A 19,723-nucleotide genomic window follows, 5' to 3' on the forward strand; every position below is an offset into this window, starting at 1 on the left:
TTGCTTATTTTATCAGTCAAGCTGAAAAAAAACTAGTTCATAGATTAAAGTCTCCAGATCTGATTAAGCTATCATGTGCTTAATTCTGGAAATGCTACAGAGCTGGAAGTATGAGAACTTTTTAATAGTTGATAGTATGTTGAGAAATGTCAGCATATTATCCTGGCATAGTCCAAGGACATGAATACAAGGTAGAAATCCAGCTCCATTCTCCTAAAGAAAATATGGTGGGGGGTATGGAGCCCATGATGGTCTTACAGTAGTAGGTACTAACACTGCCTTTGTCTTAGGTGGAATCAGCTTCACTTGGCTCAAATTCAGCTAATCAAAAACTGAATCCAACAACACTTCAAAATGCTAAAATCTACACAGAATCCTAACAGAAGGAACTGGAGAAGTGTATGTCTTCAGCATAGTTTTGATATTATTTATATACCTTCCCCTAATACAACTTCTCTAAGTAGAAACAAATATATTGAGGATAAAAAGAAAGCCAAAAACAGAATCATGTACAATCCTGCAAGACAAAAGATAGCTCTAGGGAGAATATAAATCTGCATGCGAGAGGTGTAGATAACTATTACATTTGTAGGCTAGCCTCTCATCAAAATGTACTGTCAGTATCCCCAGGTTGTCAGCACCCTCATTTACCCCACATTCCTGTGCCACTTACCAAAAAATAAGCCTTCTTATGTTGAAGTACGTAAGAAATATCTCCTCAAACTGCCTCTGAGGCACAACCCTGACACACAATCCCCTCAGACATTCCATATACAACATCTTCTATCACAAATACTGCCAAGAAGTGTAACTCAGTTGGTCTCCGCCCCTCACAAGCCCTTAAGGTCTGTTGGCCTAGTCATAGGTGATTACATACTGAGAAATACACAAGCACCATTTTCTAGGCTGAGCAAGGAAAAGGTGACAGCTACTGCCTAGGATGCCAGGATACAACCAATTACTAGAACACTCAAGTCCCTTCAACGAAAGTATATGCATGGCATGGTCATTGCAGATATGGGTATAAATGACATGAGATGAACACATCCTTGGATTATATGAAGAGTGACCTGGTGGCCTTCTCTGAGTTTGTATCTAATGCTGGTATGTAGCTAGTCATGAGCAGCCAGCTACCCTTAATGAAAATGATGCTGCAATCTGAACAAAAAATAATGAAATTTAAAAACTGACTGAGTTTTAGTGCCTTTCCAATCCAATATGTGTTTGCTTGTAAGCAGATGGTTGACAGTCATAGGATCATAGGATCACAGAATCATAGTAGGTCACTAGGCTAATGACCCTAGCACCCTTACAAGCTTAGCCAAGTTTTACCCTTATTTCCATGATCAGCACCTATCACCCTTGTCCAAGAGGGACATAGGCGGAACCTCTGGGGTGAACTTACGGTTACCCATGCAATCATCCAGATGCTCTGCTTGACATGAATTGGGAGTCTGTTCCAAAGGTGTGGTAACCTCTGTGAGACAAATCTGTCCCTCCAACAGGTTCTATTAATGCCACATACCAGGTTAAGCCATTAGAGCGAGTAGCCCATGTACCATTTAACTTACGGATGTGCAGTATTTCCAATAAAGCAGGGTCAAAGATTGCCTTATATGCAAGTCAGAGATTGCCTCTGAGTAGTCTGTATGAAACAGAATAAAGTGACAGTGATTTCAGATGGTCCTCATAGGACAGATGCTGAAGAACTTTAATTTTCATTGTGAAGAACTTTTGTGTTTTCTCCAAATGCTGCAGGTGTTTGGAAAGGTATATACCAAAAGGGAATTGTACTCAGTCATTGGCCTGATGAGAGAAGAGTACAGGGAGGTTATAAATTCTTTTTTTCTGGAGGTAATACCCTTACTTATGAGATGAGCAATATACAATGCCCTTCTTACCATTGTGGAGACATGGTGATCAAAGGTAAGGTTGCTGTCAACCTGTGTGCCCAGGTCTCAAACCACTGAGTGCATACTTAGGGTGTTGTTATTGATGTGGTAGTTAGCAGGAATATCACTCTTACCAAAAGAGATGAAATTGCATTTTTGTGCATTGAGTATAAGGCCATGACTTTGACACCAGTCATTTGTTTGTGTAAGACCCTCTTGTAGAATGTTGACATCAGCCTAATATATTTCCATGGAGGGCCTGTTTCTCTCCCTATAGAGCTTCTTCATATATTGGCAAAAACTTTATCTGACCTCCTTATGCCTTTTTAGCAATGTCAATCTGCTGCATCTAACAACGTAGCCAAACCAAACCACAGCCAAGCCAAACCAGAGTAATTTAAAAGTAGCAATGGTCAACACTAAAAGCCTCAACAAAAAAATGCCATCCCTAGAGACCTTCCTGACCTCAGAAAATATTACTATCCATGTCATTACCAAAACATGGCCCCAGTATGGCAGTAACACACCCACACTTCCAGGATTCAGTGTTTACCACTCTTTCAGTTTCACCCCGAGGGCAGGTCTGGTGTAGGAGGTGATGTGTCCACATTCCTTCACAACTCTGCCAGTTGTACCTGACAACCATCCTAATGATCTATTTAAAAAAAAGTAACCTCTTTTCTAATCATATCTGATCATTAGTCCTAATTATATATTTATACTATATAATCTCAACATAATTGTTACACACTTATATTCGCCTACCCCTCCTCTCTGTCCTACCAAATGCTACTGTTTACATTCTATAGTCTCTTAATATGCAATTGATATGGTTACTTATGCTGAATTTTCATTTTTATCTAAGTATTTCTAAATGTATATATTTTACCCATTGTGATTATATTGTGGAACTTTTCTCCTTGGTTCTCCTCTAAAATAGGCATTAACTCAGACAAATGTAGATGAAATAAATAAAATAACTCCTCCTCTTCTTCTTCTTTCGGCTGCTCCCCTCAGGGGTCGCCATAGCAGATCAACTGTTTCCATTTCTTCCTGTCCTCTGCATCTTGCTCTGTCACACCAACCACCTGCATGTCCTCTCTCACCACATCCATAAACCTTATCTTAGGCCTTCCTCTTTTACAAATAAATAAAATAACTCCATCACATCTAATCTTGAAACATCACCAGACCTTAATACCTGTCAATAAGATTCAATCCCATGCACTGCCTAATTACAGAACACCTTCTGACACTCACTACCCATGAGTCTTAGCTGAACAACCTCAAGTCCCATATTGTGGAATTACTTCTGCTTTCCTTCTCTAATGGTTGACTATCAAACACTCTTCTGGCCCCAATACCTGCACCTGCAAATCCTACTCAGGCAAATTTCTGGTGTTCCATTTGCCAGGAGGGGCTCCCTTCCAGGAAAGGCCTGCTGTGAGGAGGATCCCCCCATGTAGGTTTTAAGGGCAAGATTGCTACTAGACAAGCAGGTGATGGAGATGAGCAATCATCATTCTGATAAGCTACTTTTCTGCCAGACTACATCCTCGCCCTTCAGCCTGGGCAGAGAGTGTAGCATAGCTGTAAACTGAGATCAGCTACGAGAGGCTACACTGACCATGTGGCCCACCCCCCCAGCTGTAGAGCAGACATGCCTACCCACATCTCTCCCTCCAAATCCCTGAGTATCAGTAATCTCAAGTCCACTAATGCTTATAGAGTGACACCCAGCATTGCTCCTTCCCTCCAGGATAGACACTCCTATCTTCCCTGTTACTTGACCAGGTGCCTGAGCTGCTGCTTAAATGCAGGTCACCTGAGCCATAGTCAGGATTTTTTCCACCTACACCACCAAAGCAATTAACACCACTATGCTTAGTGATTTCAACTATCCAACTATAAACAAGAGGTCCTATACTAAAGATGCATGACGCTAATTAGATTTAATCAGCACCAAATCACTTGACTGATTGTGATCTCTCCTTGCAGGGGAACAAATTCACTTGACTTACTTATCACAAACATTATACCACTGTGCTGTACACCTATAATGACCTCATCACTAATTAGGTCCGACTACCATTTGATAGTCATCATTAGAACGCAGCCCCACATATCCATAAACCCTACTATCTTTATGGATTTGTCTAATGCAACCTTGTTGCAACTAGCTGATAACCTGATGTAGTTCAAAACTCCCATCCCCTTGAGGACCCTGTGACAAACACTGCACCATATGTACAGAACATGTATGCTCATCTGAATGCCTCCACTGAAACATCAGTTCTGATATACCACATAATACAAAGGCAGATTTGGAACTAACCCTGGTGGTGGGTCCCTGGTGTAAACAAGCTACAGAGCAAAAGAACAAAACTCCTCCTTATCTTTTGAATGAACCAAAAACCTCAGTTTCTAAACCTGAACTCAAGAAATTAAACAAAGAACTTACAAATAATCACCTCTAGCAAGGATAACCACAAGTCTTTCTTCAGTTATATTAGAAGTCATAGGAACATTGCCCAGTATTGTATTAAGTTGATTCATAACATTATTACCCACTCAAGCTCTGAGAATATAGCAAACATATTAATAAAAAGATTTAGTTTTAACCTCAAATTGTGATCACCCCCAGCTTCTCTACAGGAGATATTGGTTAAGTCTCCACAAAGGTCACTTCTTAGCAAGTATTAAAGGCTTTTCTTGAGGTTAAAAACATTAGCTCCATGGGGCCTGTTAATATATAAAGGTGTTTTCTTATCAGCAGGAAACACTGTCTCACAGACACACTGTCTCACAGACCCACTCTGGAAACTGTTCATCCTCTGCCTCCCAAATAGATTCATGCTAGAAGTTCACAGACCAACTGTAATTATCCCCTTCATAAGGGTGGCTCCACCACTGATCCAGATAGCTATAGCCCAATAAGTCTTGTCAGCGTTGTCTGCAAGAAAATGGAAATCGTCATTATAAACCTCATAAACAAAGATGTTGACAGCCTAAAATCCCTGCCCAAACATGTCTGAGTTTGCGTTGAGTAGATTCTGCCCATTAAAACTTGGGAATGTCCTTGAAAAGTCACTAAGGCCTTGGATGAGGACAAAATGGTATGCACAGCCTTCTTCAATCAGGCAAAGATCCCATGCTCAGGCATAATAGATAACTAATCAAACTAACTATAAATCCATATGTAATAAGCTTTAAGGATGCTGCTAACTTCATCCAAGATGAATGAGTCTGTAGTACTATAACTGCTTGCTTCCTTGTTATTTAATAATTTCCTACCCATCTAATAATAAATGGTTTAGCTTATATAGTTTCCCAATTATTTGGTCATATGACATGGTATTGAACTCTATGGGTACATCAAGATATGTAATTGCACACTCAATTCTTATGTCAGTTATCTTTGAGATGTTCTTCCTAAAACTTTGTTTTCCAGGTCAGTGGAGATTTCCCACTCATGAACCCATACTGGGTTTCATCAATATTAAGCCCATATGTATTCTCCCTAATTAGCTGTTTCAATAAAAAGCATTCAAAACATTTTTGTATTATGGAAGTCAAACTGATTGGGTGATAACTAGTATATTGTCTCTACTTTCACCTTTTATAGATTCAGCTAATGATTTAGTCCAGTCTACAGGAATAATTTCTCTACAGGGAAGCTCATTAACAAATATGATAATGAGGTTTCTATTCTCTTGATATCTTATAACTAGTTGCCCTGGGAATCTTTCCAGGCCCCTCAAACATTTTTTTTTTATTTTCTAAGACATTCCCTAACATCCTCTATTGGTATAAGCAAGCAGTTCACAGATTGTAAATTTACAGATAATCATAGCTTCAAACCTCTTAGCACAAAAAATCTGGGCAAAGCCAAAAATAATGGGGGTCAAAGCCCCAAAAATAGAGACAAATTTTAAATATTGTTCTTATAAACTTAAAAAGTTGCTAGAATTAGAGTTACAAAGGAAAGGGTACCTAAAAGGGTCAAATAACAAGAGTATGTCAGTGTGTGTGTGTGTGTGGGGGGGCTTCAGTACAAAACTGAGAGGAATAATGTATGACCATAGGGATAATATTTAAACTATTACCGGGACTCCATTACAAAGTTAATACACCAACAGCTATACCATTACTATCCAGTTTTTACTGCAGCTGTTACTACCAGCAATGGAGTTCTTTCTGAATCTCAAAATAATATATGACATAATTTTATATGTTAGAATCAAGGTCAAAAGTAAAAATGTAAATGTCATCTAATTAATACAAATAATACTCCAAACACATAAACCAAAATTAAAACTACTGAATATAACTCAAACTTACTCTTAACTGATGTTTACTGCTTTTGACTAAATTTGTGTTAGTTCAGTAATAAATTTTGATCGTGTTATATATATTGAAATTCAACTTACATATCTCAATATGCAGTAATGTAAAATGAGTGGATAAAAGGCATTTATCCAGGAACATTCTAATATAAAAATGAATACTGCTACTACTCTGCCATTCATTTATACAATGGCCTTGCTTTCAGTATTGGTCTCAGCGCAACTACTCCATTTAGACCTGGCCATACATCAGCTTGAAGCCTGACGATCCATTTTGTGTGAGGTAAAATTGACAATTACAGCCCTATGAATGGGCATATTAATGGTAAGTCTAAACATAAAGCTGGACTGATGAGATCAGGATGACATTAAGATACCAGATAGGTAACATTACCTTTTAACTTAAATAACTTAAAAGCCCCTTTCAGACTGGCTCAAACATCTAACCTTTTGTTTCTAGCATACACAAGCTCCATTTCATCCCCCACTCTATCATCTCCTTTCCCTTAGTTGCCCTCTAAGCTAATCCACATCTACATTTCTCTTTTGCCAGCCATACATCTCCCTACTCACACCCTAAGCCACTATTTCCCATAGCCACAATTCCAAACCCTTTATGTTTCAATAAGCAGCTCTAGCCTCTGGCAGAGTGGCAGGGAGGGGTGGCTCTTACCATCCCTGGCTGGTAGGTGGTTCCATGGGTATCTCATGTGATGATCCCTGGTGGAAGCCAGGGACATCACATTAGCAGGAGTGTGCCAAAGGGGTAATAGGTTGGGAGCAAGGCTGAGCTACTACAGAGGCAGGGCGATACACCACACATCATGCATTAGAATGAATAAAAAAACTGGCAGATGTGAAGAGCCAGACCTCCAGCATGCCCTCAAGTTCCACGTCAGCCACAGCCCTATGGGGATAGTCGATGGCGGAAGTTAAAGAGATGACTGGTAGGCCTGATAATGGACATGGGGCACTGGGTAGGGAGCCATGGGATGATGCAGAAGAGAGGAAAAAAAAAAACCTCCAAAAAATATTTCAGACTTGTTGCCATGAATGCAAAGGTGATTTGTATGTAATTTTGTGCAGTATGCAACAAGTTTGTGATTGAAAAGGATCCTAGGAGGACCAGTTCACCTACCAGTTAATAAAAACAAATAAGTAAAACCATAAATAAAAAGAAAAAGAAGCTGAGTGGTTGTTTTCTAGATCACGTGGATCTAAAAAAAGAGTCTTAAGGACTAGAGTTAGATGCAAGCCATAAATGACTAAGTGTAAGCATTGTCAATTTGAACCAGTTGAAATGTTCCACTTTAGGTGGTTATGCCTTCAGATAAAGATGTTACATTAAATTGTACAAATGTTAGCACACGTGCAAGTTCCTTTCTCACTAACTCTCTTTTGCTGGATAAGATAAACTTCTCTACATGGAATATAATGATTAAAATAAACTTGACATCAGTAATAACTAAGCAAATGAGGCATTACTTGAGGATTCCAAGATGGCTGCCGACTAGTCTAGTCCTTACTCTCTGAGCTCCTCACAGCTATTTAACTTTTGTTTTTTTTTACAACTATACATCAACCTTTTTCCTCAAATTTTTATACTAAAAGATTTTATAAATCTTTTTCTATGCATTTGGATTATTTTTTCTTCTGGAATTATTATCCTGGGATTTATTTTACCTCAGAACATTCTTGGTCTCTCTGCTGCTGGGACTCCTACTGCTCCAGTCTGTTCCTGGTTCCTGGTATCCTGTTAACTGCATTCCATTTCTGGGCATGGCTACAAAATCTGACTCCATGGAGACTCAGCCTACAAAGGCCAAATATACTTCAATGCTCTCTCCTGAAAAAGATTCAGGTTCAAAGAGACTGAAATCATCTAGACAACCTACAGAAACTATTAATGTAAGTAATAAAGATTTAAATGGCTCAAATTTCCTTTTAGAAGAACTAAAAATAGCATTAAAACCAATCCAAAGTGCTATACAAAACTTTTCAGAACAGTTTACAGACTTTAGTAAATCTTTAAAGCAAATAAACGATAGTATTGTTACTATTGAAAATAAAATCTTAGCTTTGGAGGTTAAAACAGACTTATTGGAAAGTGACTTTAAATCTAGAGATAAAACTGTTTCAGATTTACAAGCTAAAATATTGGATCTGGAAGCCAGGAGTCGAAGAAATAACATCATTATTCGTGGTTTACCTGAATCTTATGACAATAAAAACTTGTTATCTGTGACTAAAAATATCTTTGAAACACTGTTAAATTGTGAAGCTTCTTCAAAATCTATAATTGTAGAGAGAGCACACAGAGCACTGCATACAAAGTAAGATTCTTCCACACCAAGGTTAATTTATACTAAGTTACTAAACTTTCAAGACACTTTCCAGATCCTAGAAACTGCTAAAACAAAGAAACAATTCATATGGAAGTCTCACAAACTATCATTTTCCCAAGATCTTCCTACACAGATCAAATTAAATAGACAAAAACTAGCCCCCTATTGTGCTGACTTGATAAAAAGAGGGATTAGATTTCGAATGGCATATCCTAATACCTTGTCTTTCACAGCTAATGACAAAAGATTTGTATGTTCAGATCCTAAAGATGCAAAAGACATTTTTCTTAAAACATTTAAAAGCTTCCTGACACTGTATCTTAATATTCTACTGTTAAAGAACTACAATAAGGTTTGATCTTTTCTTTTCTTTAATATGACAGTATTTGTGTTACATGATTTGTAATTCTGGTGTGACATAATTATATTACCTTAAGAACTTGTCATGTAATTTACACATGATGGATTTGGTGTGACAGTGTGCAGTGACAGGATATATGCTTGTTAGATTTGTGTGGATTAATAGAAGCATTTAAATTCCTGTATTTACTTTTTCTCTTTCTCTCACATATGCTTGCTGTGTAAATAGATAATATGTTAATTTTACTACAAGCTTTGGAGTTACAGCCTTCTGTGTAAGCTAAATGATTTTTGGAGGGAAAAACTTTCCATCTCAACATTCTAGCAAAAAAATCTTCCCTCAGAGTTCCAGCTGATGCTCTGCATGAACATGCGCACACTACAGTCTCTCTGAGATGGATGGTGATGTCATCATTTGTGAGGAAAGAAGGACAGTTTCAAATACACAAGTCTGCTTGTTTTCAACAAGTATTCAATAGCACTAACTTTTTAATAGATCTGGCTATTATTTAAAGTGTTTTCTCTTCATAAATGAAGGTTGCTTTTTAAATTTAAACAGATTCATGTCACATAATATATTCAGTGACTTTTAGTGTGTCTGCATGACTTCAAAGCAAGCTGCTACTTTCATAAAGCAGAGTGAAAATGTTTCTGGAAACAAATGAACAGGTTAGTTTTATATATTAAAATTCTAAAGGATGTGTAAAGAAATGAACATATTTTCCTATTCAGAATATTTTTTCATACAATATTTTATATTATACTGAAGTGTTTAATTTGACAAATGTTACAAAGTATACCTGTTCATATGAAAGTTTCATGTTCTTTCTATTCTCTGCTCTCTCTCTTCTCAGAGGCTGGATGTGATATTTATGATTAGTAGTTTATGTTTAAGAAAGCCTTTACTTATTTGAAAGGTTTGAAATAACTATCTTTAATATGATTAGCTGAATCTACATGTATATATTTAAGCCCTTAGATTTACTGCATTTAGCTTGCTCGTTTCTGTTTTAATTAGATTTTCAAAATGTTTACTTTAAAAGCCTTGTCTTTTCATGCTGTTTTGCTATGTTACATCTATAGCTTAGAAGAATAGTATGGCTATATAACCTAACAGAGTCATTAGTAAAATATTCAAAATGTAGATTTAAAATTATATGTATGCACATTGTTGTACATTCAGTCCAATATATATGATGCTGTTTAAGTTACTATTTAATAATATAATTATACTTTATTCATGTATATTAACTAGTGTTAAAACCTTACAGCTTATAATATTTCATTTTGAATAGTTCCTGTACTATTATTATCTAGTTAATAGATGCATCTCCAGACTGAATTGTTTTTCATTTTGAGATATGGTTGCTTGGTAGTTGTTTTTTGCTTTATTTGAACTATAACTAAATACTCATTCTACAGGTATTAGTGCTTTTATTATACTAATGGTCATGTTGATTAATGAAATTATCACTAAAGTACTAAAGAAGGTTCAGTAGATAGTGCATGACTATTATCTTTAGTTAAGTAATGCTATGCTTATTTACTTATATTATAATGTTACCAGTTGGTTTTGCTATACTTATATATGTTATCTTACATATTTTTCAGTTTTAATTGTATTACTTCTTATGATAGAGTGTTCTAGTTAAGCAGAGTATGATTTATTTATTATTTACTTGTTTCTCTTTCTCTTGAAATACTTGAGGAAATACATTTAATCACTATAAATTTCAATTTAAGGATAGGAGCTTTAGATTAGTATTAGAAGTAGGGATTAGGCATGTTGGACGTCTTGAAATTAGTTAATTTTGTATATATTTTTAGTAGTATTACTCAGACTTTATGTTATGTTAGGCTTCCTTTGAGTAATTTGCATTCTAACTTGAGGTTATTATTATCTATAATTACAATGTTTTTTTCATGTTCTTCTGCTCTTCCTTTATCACAGGGGGATTGGTGGGTAGGCACTAGGGTTAGGATAAAGGTTATTATTATACATTTCATGGTTCTTAAAAACTTTTTCTTTTCTTTCAACAAATATTATTTGATGACTTGCTTGAATACTTAAAGACTGTTTTTTCTTTTATTTTTTTTCTTCTTCTTTTTAATGTTGTATTGGATTTGCACCTTGAGTTCACTTTTATAGCATCAATAATGATTATACTTGTAGAATATGCCTGTTGACATAATTTTAGATTCTTGGAATGTTAGAGGCATTCAAGATAAAGCGAAAAAGTCACTATTATTTCATATGATCTTTAAATCACAGGTTAACATTTGTTTTATTCAAGAGACCCATATTTCACGTATTGATTGGAATAAAGAGTTAAAAAAATGGATCAAAAAGATTATAGCTTCAGGTGACTCATCTAACTCCAGAGGTGTAGCTATAATCATTAAACAAAAATTCATTGGGAATATTATTGATGAGAAATTTGATGATGAGGGAGCTGGTGCTTATTTACCGCTTCTATTGCTGGTTTGGACAAACCCTTATTAATTTTAAATCTATATGGCCCATGTAATTCACAACATTTGTTCATTTTAAAATTTACAATATTCTTGCATCCTATAAGGATCATCATATTATAGTGGGTGGTGACTGGAATGCAGTTATAAACCCTGTAATTGATCGTTCCCGCTCCACTGTCACCTATAATCTTCAATCTACTCTGGCTATAAATGATTTGATGACAGAATATAATTTAATAGATCCCTCCGCACTGTTAAAAATATAAACAAGAATGATATATATACTTATTATTCTAAGTGCTATCATTCGTGGTCCAGATTAGACTTCTTTCTAATTTCAGATTATATTTCAAAATATATTGTGGACTTTACTACGGAACCCAGATTCTTTTCGGATCACTCAAGAATTTCACTAAAATTGAACATAAAACCCAATATCAAAAATAAAACTATGTTTAATAAGTGGACCTTAAATAATAACTTATTGTCAAATGAAGATATTTGCAAACAAGCTTCAGAAATCCTAAATGAAATGGTGAATAGTCTTGAATCATCAGACATTCCTTATGACATACAATGGGCTGCATGTAAAGCAAGATTAAGAGGTTTATTTATTAGTAAAGCTGCTTTTTCAAAAACAATACTTTAAGAAAGAGGAATTCTTAAAATCAAGAATTTCTTCATTGGAAAATCATCTTAGTCTGAACTATGATGCTACTTTAGAAAAACAAATTTTTGATTGTCAGAAAGATTTAATTCTGCTTCACCAAAATAACCTCTCCTTAGCTGAACAAAAGCTACTTGCTTCATATTCAGAATGGGCCCAGGTTCCATCTAAATTGTTAGTGAGAATTATTAAAGTTAACTTCAGAAATCCAAATATTACATCTTTATCTTATAATAACAGATTATATAATACTGATGAAGAGATTATTCAACTTTTCACCTCTCTTTACACAGAGTTATATTCAGGTTCTTCTAATTCTGTTAAAGATAATCACTCAAAACTCTTTTTAGACTCTTTGCAGTTCCCTAAACTTAATGATAATCAGCAAAAACTACTTTCTACCCGTATATCGGTACAAGAAATCTCGGATTCAATAGATAATCTTAAATTGGGTAAATCTCCGGGACCTGATGGTTTTACTCCAGAATTTTTCAAAACTTTCAAATTGGTAGTTCTTCCCTTTCTATTTAAAGTTTACAATCATATAAGAGTTAATGATATCTCAGATATTCATTGGAACACATCCAAAACCATTCTAATTCTAAAAAATAATAAAGATAAATCTGACCCAGTAAATTATAGACCCATTTCTTTAATTAACGTGGATATTAAGATTCTATCATCTATTCTGGCTAACAGATTGAAACGGATTTTACCCTCAATTATCTCGTCAGATCAATCAGGTTTTATGTCTCAGAGACATGCTTGGGATAATACTCTATCTTTAGAGACTATACTTCATCTCATTAAGAAAAATCCAAACCCTATATATGCTTTGATTATAGATGCATCAAATGCCTTTGACAGAGTATGTTGGAACTTTCTATTTCAAACTATGTTATGTTTTAATATTCCCTTATTCTTTATAAATTTTTAAAAGTTTTATACAAGAATATGTTTACTAGACTATACATTAATGGTCAATTTTCTGCTCGATAAAGATCACTAAAGGAACAAGACAGGGTTGTCCATTGTCCCCTTTTCTTTTCAACATTTACTTAGAACCTTTGCTATTGTTTATTACTCAAAATACTTTTCATAACATCCCTAGAATTCTTAATACTAATATTCATTTCTCTGCTTTTATGGATGATTTAGTAATCTACTTTCAAACTCCATTATCTGATTACAGAAAAATAATGAATTCTATTGATTATTTTTCTTTGGTTTCCAACTATCTTTTAAATTCTACAAAACTCATATTTTTCCCTTAAATCATTTAGCACACAAATCTTTTTTGTTTCCAGACGATCATTTTCAGTTTACTTATAATATAAAATATTTAGGAATCAATTTAGAACACAATAATAAATCTTCCTTTCAAAATAATATTAATAAATTATGGAACTCTATATTGTCTGATATGGACAGATGGAAGCATCTAAACCTTTCATTTCTTTCAAGGGTGGCCATTATTAAAATGAATATTCTGCCTAAATTTCTTTACCAATTCTCATCATCTGATCAGATAATTTCAAAAAAATTTTTGAGTCTGTAAATAAAGCTTTGGCAAAATTCATATGGTTCCCTAAATCTGTTAGAATTTCCTATTCTAGATTGGCATTTTCGAAGGACAAGGGAGGTTTGGGTTTACCTAATCTTTATCTCTATTATTTGATTGTCTCATCCAATAAACTTCTTACTATCTCTAAATTCAATAACACTTCTTATCCAAATCACTCTTTATGGATAAAATTATGGTATAATTATGTCATTTCTAATAATTTAAATCCTGAAGCTATTCCCTTTATCTCTCTGGATAGTTTATTTATTAAAAATATATCTACAGTATTTAAACAAAAGATTAGAGATTTCCAAACCTTACTCAAAATGTGTAAACTAGAAAAGATCTCGCACCATGTTCAGCCAATTCATCTAAACCCAAATATATTATTGGACAATAAACTTTTGAACTTAACAAACTATCCTTTAATTAAAAATCTAAAAGTAGGAGATGTTTTGAAATATCTTGACTTGCCTTTATCTGACTGGCGTAAGTTATTGAAAGTAAACTGGAATTACTCACCAATTCTTACACAACTAAGAGCAATAATTAAAAACAAATTTGTATCTCTGGTCCCCATAGACTCACAATTGAAAAACCTTAACACGATTATCAAAATACTTTCATCATCTGATAAAATGCTCTCAAACTCATATAAATTAATTAATTCTTTAATGATGGACCACAACTGTCTTTTATCTAATGTTTGGTTGAATTATAATTCCCAATTGTCAGAATCTCAGAAAGTCCTGGCTATTAGACACACTAAGGAATTTATCCCTTTTAAAAATTAGCATACACACAATTAATGATTAATAATGATGCCTACTTTACCCCAATCAAATTAAACAAATTTAACCCAAATAAGTCCCCTTCGTGTTCATGCTGTTCTCATCCCCAAGCAGACCTCCTTCATATTCTATGGTATTGTCATTTTTCTCACAGATTGTGGACATCTTTGAAAGTCAGACTGCAGAAAATGGGATATCAAAAATCCACGTTGACGTGGGAATTTGCTATTCTACATATTCCATTGATTCATCTTTCAAAAGTTGATATTCATGTTATCATTTTTATTTGCTCATTACTAAAACTTTATATAATACAAAATTGGATTGATCGTTCTAAATTAAAATGGGTTACTTTCCAGAAAATGGCTTTTAAATTTATTGATGCTCAAAGATACTTAGGTGGAAGTCCAAAAAAAAAGCTATTAGAAAGGTTGTGTTAGAAAAGGTTCTAAACATATTAAATAGTTAATGTTAAATATTTTTTTTTTTTTTCCTCTCAGGTTGCCTAACTTGTATATAGTGTACATATGGTGTATGTTTTATTTCTAAATAACTTATCAAAATCTCATGAAGGTTGTTATCACTAGATGAATTATTATATGTTCATTTATGCCTTCTTTTATGTATAATCTTTTAATTGTCTTGCTATTCATATAATTAATAAAAAAATTTTTGAGAAAAAAAATAACTAAGCAAATGATTCTTGAATTCTGTAAATCTGCATTCAGTCTCTAGTTGATGGATGCTTTGCACGATATGTATGTTATATGTATCATTTCAAATAATGCTTTAATTTTGATTTGCTATTTTTCTTATTGCTCCTTTTTTCTCCAGTCTTCATTTTTTTTTCTTTTTATATCAGGTTCCATGTTATGGATCTTTACTTTTTGTATTGTATAGTACATTGTGTCTAAAAAGTATGTTTTAAGTAAATACATTAACATCTTTAAATCCTTTAATTTTTTAAGTATAGATTGATTCTGTTTTCTCATATAAGGAATGTTTGATTAAACATTATCTATATACAGGCATGAAACTAACATTCTAGAATGTTTCTCAGTGTTGGGTCCATGAGCATGCACCAAATAAAAGGCACTGTTTAAATATATAGTGTGTGCTGAGTAGCGCAGTGTCAGAAGCTGAACAGAAATATGCTTTTATTCCAGGGTGAAAATCGACAAATCATCATCAGAGCCCTGCAGAAATTGATTGAAGGAAGCGATGTCACTATAAAATGAAGACTCCCTACAGAACTGCACATGCATGCTGTGTAAGATGTAAATGTGAGCAGAGTTCTATAGTTTTCTCTATCTTTCTTTGCTATTATTTTTCTTATACAAGTCTGCAATTGTAACAGTAATTCAGCAGCTCCAGGATTTCTGTATTTCTGCTCTGTCTGGGGTTTCTCATGATTATGTCTCACGGGAAGGTGATACAGATGAGCTTGTGTTTTAAGTAAGCAGTAAGCATCAGTACAAACCACCTGTGAGATTGTTTGTCAGATATGTAATAGCCAAATGAGAAATGCATTTTTTAAAAACTACTTTTGTAGATCATACCACTGACTCTGGATGAGTTGCATACTATGCACATTTTGATAATCTGGAATTAAGACACTTTTGTTGACTTGTTGTTGGAAACAATAATGGCAACAAAAATGCAACAGTTGCTGTTAATTTGTTTTATTGTGGAACAATATGAACAGGTAAGCTAATCTGTTTTAGTATTTGATTCACACTTTTGTGAATGGATTTTAGGGCAGCATTATTTGCTGGCCCAGTTACTGCCTCTTCAGTAAAGAGGTTTTATTAGAATAAGAAATACTGTAATATTTGATGTGATGCACATTTTAGGACAACCAGACCATCATAGCATGGATGACTTTTGTAGCTTGTAGCTCCCAGTATACTTCCTTGATCTTTAAGAGGTGCAAAAAATTCTCTCTGAGGTGAGGACCAAAAAATAAAAAAACTCTTCTGCTTAGCAAATAATTTCATACAAATATAACTTTCTATAATTACATTACCACACAGTTCTGGCTGTAGAAACAGCATTGACATTAATTTCTGAATGTTGGTACTACAGTATTACATCATCAGCAAGTACCAGTTGTGCCCCCTAAGACCTTGTGCCCAAGGCAGCCACCCCCTTCACCCTGCCCTATCTGCTAGCACTTCTGCAGTCATCTTTCCCAACTTACACAAAATGAAGGCCATCCAGGACCATTTATCATCCCACTGTAATCTGTTTAAGTGAGAGTTACTGCTCTGGATACGCCATTAAATCCTAAACCACTTCCCTAATCCTCCTCAGTAATACACACACACACACACACACACACACACACACACACACACACACACACACACACACACACGCACACACACACATGCACGCACACGTACACACGCACACACTTGAATACTTTATACTAAATCTTTAGTATCGTACAGGCAGGGTATAGATTCTACCTCACACAGTGTTTTGAATCTCTGTTTTTACTTTCCCTTTATTACAAAATGCCTTAATTCTTTTAACTTCTGTTTCTTACCTCATGAGTATTACTCTCAGTTTCTTTCTGTTTTACTGATCCTTCTGAGTAATACTTACAATTATCCCTACTTTCCAGCCACTTTACTGACAGTACTACCACAGTCCACATTATCTTGATATTTGACCTCTGTCAGATGCCAGTCACTGGTCTGCTGGCCTTCAAATGGGTGACAATCGCTGCTGTTGTCTGGTTATGTAAGCATTATACTCAAAACTGTTCTGACATGCTATACTGTTAACCTCTCCCATGTTTTTTTTTTTTTTTCGGTTTTATAACCAGAGTTAAAAGGGCATTAAGTTCTATAGTTCTATATTATCCATTCCATATGTTCCTTAATTTTGTCTCTTATAAATGTCCAGTTAATGATTACTGTAATATTTTAGATACTAAAGAACAGTTTGAAAACAGTGTAGGTTTATATTTTACAGTGTATACTATGGGCTGTTATATTAACTTTTCAGTCTCTGAATGCATCCTGTATTACCCAGTGGAGAAAATTAGCAGGATTCCTTTACAGAGTATCCATAGCACAGTGCTAATGAATATATAATCCTTTAGGAAATCACTGGTACCCTCTTTGTCTGGCTCCCAGAAGTGGGGTGAAGGCTGCTCTTCTGAAGGTGGAGGATGTTGTATGGTATTCCAGTTCTAATTGTGGAGACTGGTCAATGTCAAGATGTGCCACCAACTTCATGCCCACCTTGGTACAGTGGACAACCTTCTGGCATGACTTGTAGAATCACAAGACTAGTAGTCCCCACCCATTCAGTTTCCATGGGAGCAATGGACCAATAAGATCAGCAAATGGTGAATGATTCTTAAGTTTGTTGTCTTCTTTGGTCAGCTTGGCATGTGGCCATGCCAGGGACCATACCTGTGTCCTCCTCTGTGTGTTTTTTATGTGTCATTCTGCATTCCTTGTTCATTGTCCAGGAATTTTCATCACCGACTGCCCACCTTCAGTGAGGATATGTCCATCTACTGTTCTCCCTGCCTTTATGTGTATATACTGCCCATCTAAGTCTGTGTTCTGTGCTTGTCTGTCTGCTCCTACTGCCTGCCCTTCTGTCTTTGTCCCATCTACAGACATCATTCATTACCTTCCCCACCTACCCTTCTTTTACAAAATTTAAAAAAGTGACCCCCCCCAAAAAAAAAATACCTTTCATCTTTCGTATCTTATGATTACTCTTTTGTGTTTATATGTTTGGTGTTCTTCACTTTCCTGATTTCCTATCCACTTCATTCCCTCCCCATTTCTAAACTGAACAAGGTTGCCAGTGTACTTTGCACACCAGATGGTCTTTTCGTTTGCTGCTGTACTGCCTTTCTTGTGGTGGCAGGGCACTAGCTGCAACTATATATCACTGCATTACACATGTAGTGCTAGACTGCCTTAGCAGTGATATTCAACATGTTGGCCATGCACACTACCATAGCCCTGTGTCTACCATACAGAAGCCTAGCACTGTTTATCCCATCATCACTGCACTTCATTTTTCTTAAGTGGTTCACTGCTCAGTATGCCATTGCTAACCACTGGCAACTACATGCCTAACTAGGTCTGCAGCATTTCACACAGTGACCTCCTTAAATATAAGCACTGTGCAGGTATACATCATTTTATCTTAGCCTATGTCCTATTCCCACTAATCTCTACTTAATACAGCAGAAACCTAATCAGTCTCGTAACATAAAAATACATTTTTTTATAATCAAACTGAGAGTTGAGGTCCACTGCTACAACAACTGAAGTTATGCTGTTATCCCTTCTTCCCTCTGTTGAGTGTTGTGCCTTTTATCTACTGTATATCTAAGAAATTAAATTACTACAGAAATAATGAATCAGATCCCATGTGGGGGCTTGTCCATAAGGATGTCAGTTTAGGGCACCATACTGTAATCCCCGCCCAGGTGATCTTCAAAAAAACTTGCTTGTTTATATTTTGATACTTGACTGAACATACAATTAAAATCAGTGACAGACCTCACTACATAGCTCCTTTCTTAAAATAACCACAATGTTATTCACTCACAAAAACAGGCAATCTCTTAACTATCACTTCTTATGGGGTAGTACATAACATAGTAATATAAGCATAACTTAAAAGGACATAACATAGCAGTTACCAGCCTAAGCATTTTACTAGACTGTGAACTTACATTCAGTCTTCATGTTGCACAAGATTAAAAACTTTCAACAGGAATTGGGTCACCTGTCCAGCATGAGTGCCTGTCTGAATCATGTCTTGCAATAGTGCTTTACACATATCCAAAACTGCAGTTTTGTGGTTGGCACAAAGCTTTAGGAATGTTATTCCCACTTTGGAGAATTAGAAGCTTATCATCCTGTCTGTGGTATATTGTCAGAAAATAGGGACCCATTTTTCCATAGATTAGAATTATTGATGAATGTCTTTCATTACCTTGACATTATATTATGCTGTTTCCATGACTGGGAATGACATATCAGAGCTGCAGTTCTGACTGATCTAGTTCATTACTTTTGCCACAGTTGACTGAAATGTAAAATGTATACATGTCTGAAGGCTCTTTGTGGGTTTGAATTATTCCTGTATAGCAGCAACTTAATGTTAGAGTAAAACTTGACAGAGAAAACTGACTTTATTAAGGCTGCAGTATTTAAAGATCTTTCACACACACACACACGTGCACACGCGCGCGTGCACGCACACACACACACACACACACACACACACACACACACA

The 19,723-nt window shown here is 35.3% G+C and overlaps 1 protein-coding gene across 1 annotated transcript in view; it reads left to right on the forward strand.

Annotated features, from left to right (window-relative positions):
* Positions 1-15,608: 15,608 nt before the first annotated feature.
* The window catches only part of LOC122809193 (G protein-activated inward rectifier potassium channel 4-like), a 572,406-nt gene continuing 568,291 nt past the window's right edge, over positions 15,609-19,723 (forward strand). The window contains exon 1 of the mRNA XM_044080501.1: positions 15,609-15,723. The gene's annotated coding sequence lies outside the window, so the exon portion shown is untranslated. The remainder of the gene's footprint in view (positions 15,724-19,723) is intronic.

This window comes from Protopterus annectens, chromosome 8.part0 (genome assembly GCF_019279795.1).
Source record: "Protopterus annectens isolate FY-2018-M chromosome 8.part0, PAN1.0, whole genome shotgun sequence".
Lineage (NCBI taxonomy): Eukaryota > Metazoa > Chordata > Ceratodontiformes > Protopteridae > Protopterus > Protopterus annectens.